The sequence below is a fragment of the Mandrillus leucophaeus genome, unplaced genomic scaffold (genome assembly GCF_000951045.1).
Source record: "Mandrillus leucophaeus isolate KB7577 unplaced genomic scaffold, Mleu.le_1.0 Scaffold655, whole genome shotgun sequence".
In the NCBI taxonomy this organism is placed as follows: domain Eukaryota; kingdom Metazoa; phylum Chordata; class Mammalia; order Primates; family Cercopithecidae; genus Mandrillus; species Mandrillus leucophaeus.
The window spans coordinates 10,955-17,367 of record NW_012107086.1 but is presented as its reverse complement, the minus strand read 5'-3'; the positions used below and the strand labels follow the sequence as shown (position 1 = coordinate 17,367).

Here is a 6,413-nt window from a genome sequence, read left to right as displayed (position 1 = left end):
AGGGAGGGAGGGAGGGAGGGAGGGAGGGAGGGAAAAGAAGGGAGTCTAGGATGAAGTGGGCACCTAAACAGGTGAATAGGGTGGGTAAAAACCTCATCCCTGCCCTTAGGCGGTAGACACTCTCCAGTCATAAGCTCTAATGTGCTGTAGAAAAGCCTCAGGTTCTCGGGGGTTTTCCAGCTGAGCATCTGGAAGGCTGCAGTGCAGTTCCGTGTCCAAGCACTGCAGAGCCTCAGGCAAAGGTGTCATCACTCAGTGCGACACTCCTGGAAGATCTGTTTCCAGGGGGGGGCTACAGCTTGGCAAGGGGAATGCAAGGGTCCCTAGCCAGTCTTGGATCTCGACTTGGCATTCCCGAGAGACAGAGAGACAGATTCTCTGGTCCCCCGTCCCAGCCCTGAAACCCGCAGCCAGAGGTAGAGGAGCAAGCTTTCCGTGAAGTCCTGGTCTCTGGAATCCCTTCTTTGGGGACAAAATGACGTGAACCTGCCACAGAGCCTGTTTTTGAAACAAATCAAAGAGCTATTTTGAGCAATCACCTCCAGCAATCACGACAGCATAACTTGTGCAGCTGGAACTAGGTCACCAAGTCATCTCACCGGCACCAGAAGAAATTCATCTGGGAAGGCCACCAGCGCGGGGAGACGAGAGAGGAGCCCTGCCCTGGCCTCTTGTCAAGACATCCACGTTTCAAAGGACAGCTGAAGACACAACAGAGACAGGGGCTCGCTATGCATTTCCTTTTAAAATCGGCAATAATCCGGCCACAGAATCAAGGTAAAGTCACCGAATCCTCTGGTTCTGGGTTCGGCACGATTCTAGCTGCTGGTGGTTGTCATGGAAACCAGCAGAGGCGTCAGATCTTAGCTCTGACAGTCACAGGAGAATCTGAACTTATTCTGTTACGAACTTTTTTTTCTTTTTCTTTTTCTTTTCTGTTTTTTTTTTTTTTTTAAATAGAAACTGTCTTGAACCTGGATAAACAGGCCCCAAAGTTCTTCCTCCGCCCGGCTTGGATATGTTTCTGTTTCCGTTTTCTGGCTACACAGAATCTAACGCCGCATCAAGATTTGGCCCTGGTGCTCTGTAAGACGTTTCGTTGGGTCTCTTTTCAGTTACCAGAGACGGAGACCTAAATCGACCTAGGTTAGGTGAGAAAAAAAAAGATTCATTATAGAGTAAATTATCAAAGTGATATTGAATACCTTTTTTTTACTTTTTAAATTTTTTATTTAATTCTAATTTTAAAATTTATTTTTTCATTTTATTTATTTATTTTTTCCCACAATGTAGGTGGAACAACCGAAACTGGCCTTAAAATATTTGGAAACCCAAAGATGGCCTTGGGCTGGGCGTGGTGGCTCATCCCTGTAATCCCAGCACTTTGGGAGGCTGAGGCAGGAGGATCACTTGAGCTCAGGAGTTGGACACCAGCCTGGGTAACAAAGGGAGACTCCTTCTCCACCAAAAATTAAAAAATAAGCCAGGTGCCGTGGCTCACACCTATAGTCCCAGCTACTCAGGAGGCTGAGGTGGGAGGATCACTTGAGTCCAGGAAGTTGAGGTTGCAGTAAACTATGATCACACCACGACACTCCAGTCTGAGTGACAGAGTGAGACCCATCTCTAAAAAATTTTTAAAATTAGCTGGGCATGGTGGCATTTGCCTGTAGTCCCAGCTACTTGGGAGGCTGAGGCAGGAGGATCACTTGGCCCAGGAGGTCGAGGCTGCAGTGAGCTGTGATTGTGCCACTGCACTCCAGCCTGGGTGACAAAGGCAGACCCTGTCTCAATAAAAGGGTGGGAGATGACATTAGGAGTTTCTCTCTGTTTTTTTTTTTTTTAACTTTTGAAATCATGGGTTTTAGTTTACTATTTTTAATATATTTCTGAAAATATATAATATCAAGACGGTCTGACAATGATTTTTTAATACTTTCCAGTTCCGCCAACATTGCTGTCATGCATCCTTGATAACAATGCTATCCCTGAACTGGGACGGGGGTGGTGAGGTGGGGTTGCTGGCGGAGTATCTTTCTGAGTCAGTTAAAGTCACTGAGGGCCCATACTTCAATGTGAGTTTGAGTTATAATTAGAAATTAGTCATGGAAGGACATGTCTACCACGGACATCTTTCCTCACGTTTAAATTATTCCATCTCTTTCCTGCAGTCCTCCTTCTATCTTTAGTTCCATTTTAAATAACCCTTCATCCTACATACCCATTTATCTTGCTTCCTTTTTCTCCCTTTTGTCCCATTAGTATAACGTAAGAGATTGCGCTTCAGTAAACTATCCTCATGTGGAGAGAAAAAAATCAAAATGTGATCAATGATAATGGTTGAACAAAGTTAAGATTGCAGGCTCTAAAAACTAAGTGGTTCATTGTTGGATGCCCCAAAGCACTCTATGTTTCCTTTCCAAGATGATGACTCTTCGTATATTTCCTTTTTCCATATGGGCACCTTGGCTTTTAAAGTATCAATGGCATAGCTCACAGCTTCAAGAGATGCAGCTCTGTGGGCTGAGGACACAGCACTGATTATGCTTGCTTCTGACCCTGGAACCAGGCCAAGTCCATGGAACACTGCTATGTGTTTGACTGGCCATTTCTGCCTGATGTCACTACAAATCTTTTTGACTTCATTTTCCACCATGGGTAGATATGCTTCATATTCTAAGCTAATGACTTTTTTCCCTTCAAAGTTATTTCTTGTAGTCCCTACAAATAGGGGTACTGCACCAAAGAGCGGAGAAATCACCAACTGTGGGACTTCATCTACTGGAAGTTTCTCGGTAGTAACGTTTATAACCTCTTTAGATTTCTCTTCAACTTCATCCATGTCTTTCCTAGATGACTCAAAAGCACTATCCTCCACTAATGGGGAATAACAGCAATTTCGTCTCCTGGTTGAAGCGGAGGAGCTGATCTCCAAGCTTGTCATATTCTTGATGAACAGCAAATAGTATCTGATTTCTCCATCAGCCAATCCAGGATGTCAAGTTTCTATCTCCTTCCACGGCTGCAGTGCTTTTATTTCTTGCAGCACAGAAATGGTCTCTGAACGAACTCCTGTTATTTCAGCACTTTTTGCAAAATACAATACTTCAACCTGGCACAGTGGCACCATCCCGCTGGGGACAGCTGGACCGAATCCATCTCTCTCTGTTTCGCCATCTCTCATCTTTGAGTCCATCACACTCTTGCTCTGTCGCCCAGGCTGGAGTGCTGTGCCATGCTCACTGCAACCTCCGCCTCTTGGGCTCAAGCCATTGGTCCACCTCACCCTCCTGAGTAGCTGGGACTACTGGGACTACAGGCACGCACTACCATGCTTGGCTAATTTTTCACGTATTTTGTAGAGCTAGGACTCCACCATGTTGCCCAGGGTGGTCCCAAACACCTGGGCTCAAACAATCTGCCTGCCTCAGCCTCCCAAAGTGCTAGGAGTACAGGCATGAGCCACGGTGCCCAGCCCCATCAGACTCTGGGGCTCCCCCTTGGCAAGGGATGGAGCAGGCAGCTCTGAAGTCACATCCTCACGCTCTTTCCGCTTTAGTTTAAAGGAGAGAAATTGGCTTCGAGGATGAAAAAAATCCCAGGTGGGTTCTGATTGCCTCAGCTGGGAACAGGTGCCCGTGCCTGGGCCAGCTGCCACGTGTGAGGTGGGACTGGAGTCCTGAGGTGGGAGCCAGCAGCCCACAGCAGTCATGCGAGGGGACTGGGGAAGGGCCGTGCCCTGCTCACTCAAGTCCTCCGCCCTCTGAGATAGCCAGGTGTTGGAAAGGCTGTAAAACACGAATTCCGTCTCACGTGTGTATACAGATGGCAGCTACATTTGTTGTTCCTTCTAGGGGGTCCACACTTGTATCAGTCTGAGTCCAATCCGGAGAGAGAAATCACATAGTAATTTGAACAGAGAAAATTCAATATAAAGAATTATTTACATAGCGAGGGATTACAGCAATGAGGGGTTGGCTAGTAACGAAGAAAGGAGACTCTAGTGAACCAGCCCCAGGACTGAGAGAGCCTCCACCCGCGCCCCAGGCGGAGATCCAGACCTGTGCAGCTGTGACTCTGAATGGCAGAGAAGTTGTTGTGGTGCCCTGTGGCAAATCCTTCTGGAAGTCTGCCCTCTGAGGTGCCAGGTGTCTTGACTGCTAGAGGTATGCTGCTATAAAACGGTGCCAGGGCTGGCGGGCGCCGGGCTGGGCGGGGAGGTTCAGTCTCCTGGGTGCTGCTGGCTGCAGTCACTGTAGGAGCTGGGCACTGGAGGAACCACCCAGTGAGCACCCTGGAACCCAGAGGCAAGTCAACCTCTTTCCCTTCTCCAGTGTCTAACACCCTCTACTGGCAAGATTTCAGTGCTAGCTAGCCCAGGAAAAAATAGTTAAAGGTCCAGATTCATTTCACAGAGTAGTCCAAAAGGGGGAATTTGGAGCTGAGAGTCCAAAATGCATAAACTGGGCTGGGCGTGGCGGCTCATGCCTGTAATCCCAGCAGTTTGGGAGGCCAAGGCAGGAGAATCACTTGCACCCAGAGTTAGAGACCAGCCTGGACAATATAGTGAGATGTCTCTACAAAAGATAAAAATTAAGAAAATTGCCAGTCCTGGTGGTACATGCCTGTAGTCTCAGCTACTTAAGAGGCTGAGGCAAGAGAATAGCTTCGGCCTAGGGGTTGGGGGGTTCAGTGAGCTGTGGTAGCACCATTGCATGCCAGCACCTGGGCAACAGAGCAAGACCCTGTTGCAAAACAATTTTATATATATAATGCATAATACCGAAGATAATTACTCTCTGTCGGGGAAATATCCAGATTTTAGAAGCCATAAAGCAATGAAGTAGATATTTAGCATCAACTATGTGTTCAATTTAGATTTGAATCTAACAGAAATTAGGCACTATAGATCATTGTTTAGCAGCCTGATATGATGAGAGCGAGTCTACCACATGAAGCCTCCTTGTGGATACTTCAAATCACAGGGTGGGAAGGCTTGCTTCCTCTCCAGTTAGTAAAGAAATTAAATTTAAAATTATATCAATGTATCATTTTATACCTACTGGCATAAATAAAGATGACAATGAACGCAGTGCTGGTCAAGTACTGGATACAGACATATGTAAACATCACTGGTGTCACCAGTTTATTACAGGGGTTCAGTCTTTTTGAAGGAAAATAATAAAGCAGGAGCCTTAAAATAATATTACTCTTACTCAGTAATCAAAAACCTCTGAATGTATTTTTTTTTTTTTTTTTTTTTTGAGACAGAGTCTCACTCTGTCGCCCAGGCCGGAGTGCAGTGGTGCAATCTCGGCTCACTGCAAGTGCCGACTCCCAGGGTTCACACCATTCTCCTGTCTCAGCCTCCCGAGTAGCTGGGACTACAGGTGCCCGCCACCATGCCCCGCTAATTTTTTTGTATTTTTAGTAGAGATGGGGTTTTACCGCGTTAGCCAGGATGGTCTCGATCTCCTGACCTCATGATCCGCCTGCCTCCGCCTCCCAAAGTGCTGGGATTACAGGCGTGAGCCGCCACACCCGGCCCTCTGAATGTATTTCTAAGTTAAAAGTTCAAGGCCAGGTGCAGTGACTCATGCCTGTAATCCCAGCACTTTGGGAGGCAGAGGTGGAAGGATCACTTGAGCCCAGGAGTTTGAGATCAGCCTGAGTAACATAGGGAGATCCTGTCTCTACAATAATTTTTAAAAATTAGCCAGCTGTGGGGGCGTGCAGCTACGGTCCCAGCTACTTGGTAGGCTGACGTGGGAGACTCACTTCAGTGTGGTTTGAGGCTGCGGTGAGCTATGATCACACCACTGCCCTCCAACCTGGGCAACAGAACAAGACTTTGTGTCTAAAATGATAATACTAGTTCAAAATAAAGGTCTATCTGTACAATAATATTTATAGTGAAAGAAACCAGGCACATTCCTCCATATATCTCCCAACTCCCTGAGCCCAGCACAAACACATTCCTCCATATATCTCCCAACTCCCTGAGCCCAGCACAAACACATTCCTCCATATGTCTCTCAACTTTAGAAAAACAACACCTGGGAAAGCTCCGATAAGGGCACAGCAGGAACCAATAAAAAATGCTAAATGTATAATGTTAACCAATTGTAATGTTGTAACCAAAAGAATTCCCTTGTTCCCCTGTAACTTTACATATCCTGTTTACATCGGGCTATAAAAAGCAAGCACTCGCATTGTTCGAGGCCCTCTTGTATGCTGTGGAATGGAGGGACCAAGTTCGAACTTGCAGTAAAAGATCCTTGCCGCTTGGCTTTGACTCTGGACTCTGGTGGTCTTCTTTGGGGAACAAACGGTCTGGGCATAACAATAGTAGTATTAATTTATTATAGAAAGAAAGGTAGAAAACCCAAATGTCTAATGAATAAAGAAAGGTT

At 46.4% G+C, this 6,413-nt stretch overlaps 1 pseudogene across 1 annotated transcript; it reads right to left on the bottom strand.

The window, feature by feature from the left end:
• Positions 1–1,844: 1,844 nt before the first annotated feature.
• Positions 1,845–3,151, bottom strand: LOC105554674 (annotated as a pseudogene). The gene has a single exon (XR_001008361.1). The product of XR_001008361.1 is annotated as a molybdopterin synthase catalytic subunit pseudogene (transcript).
• Between the last annotated feature and the right edge of the window lie 3,262 nt (positions 3,152–6,413).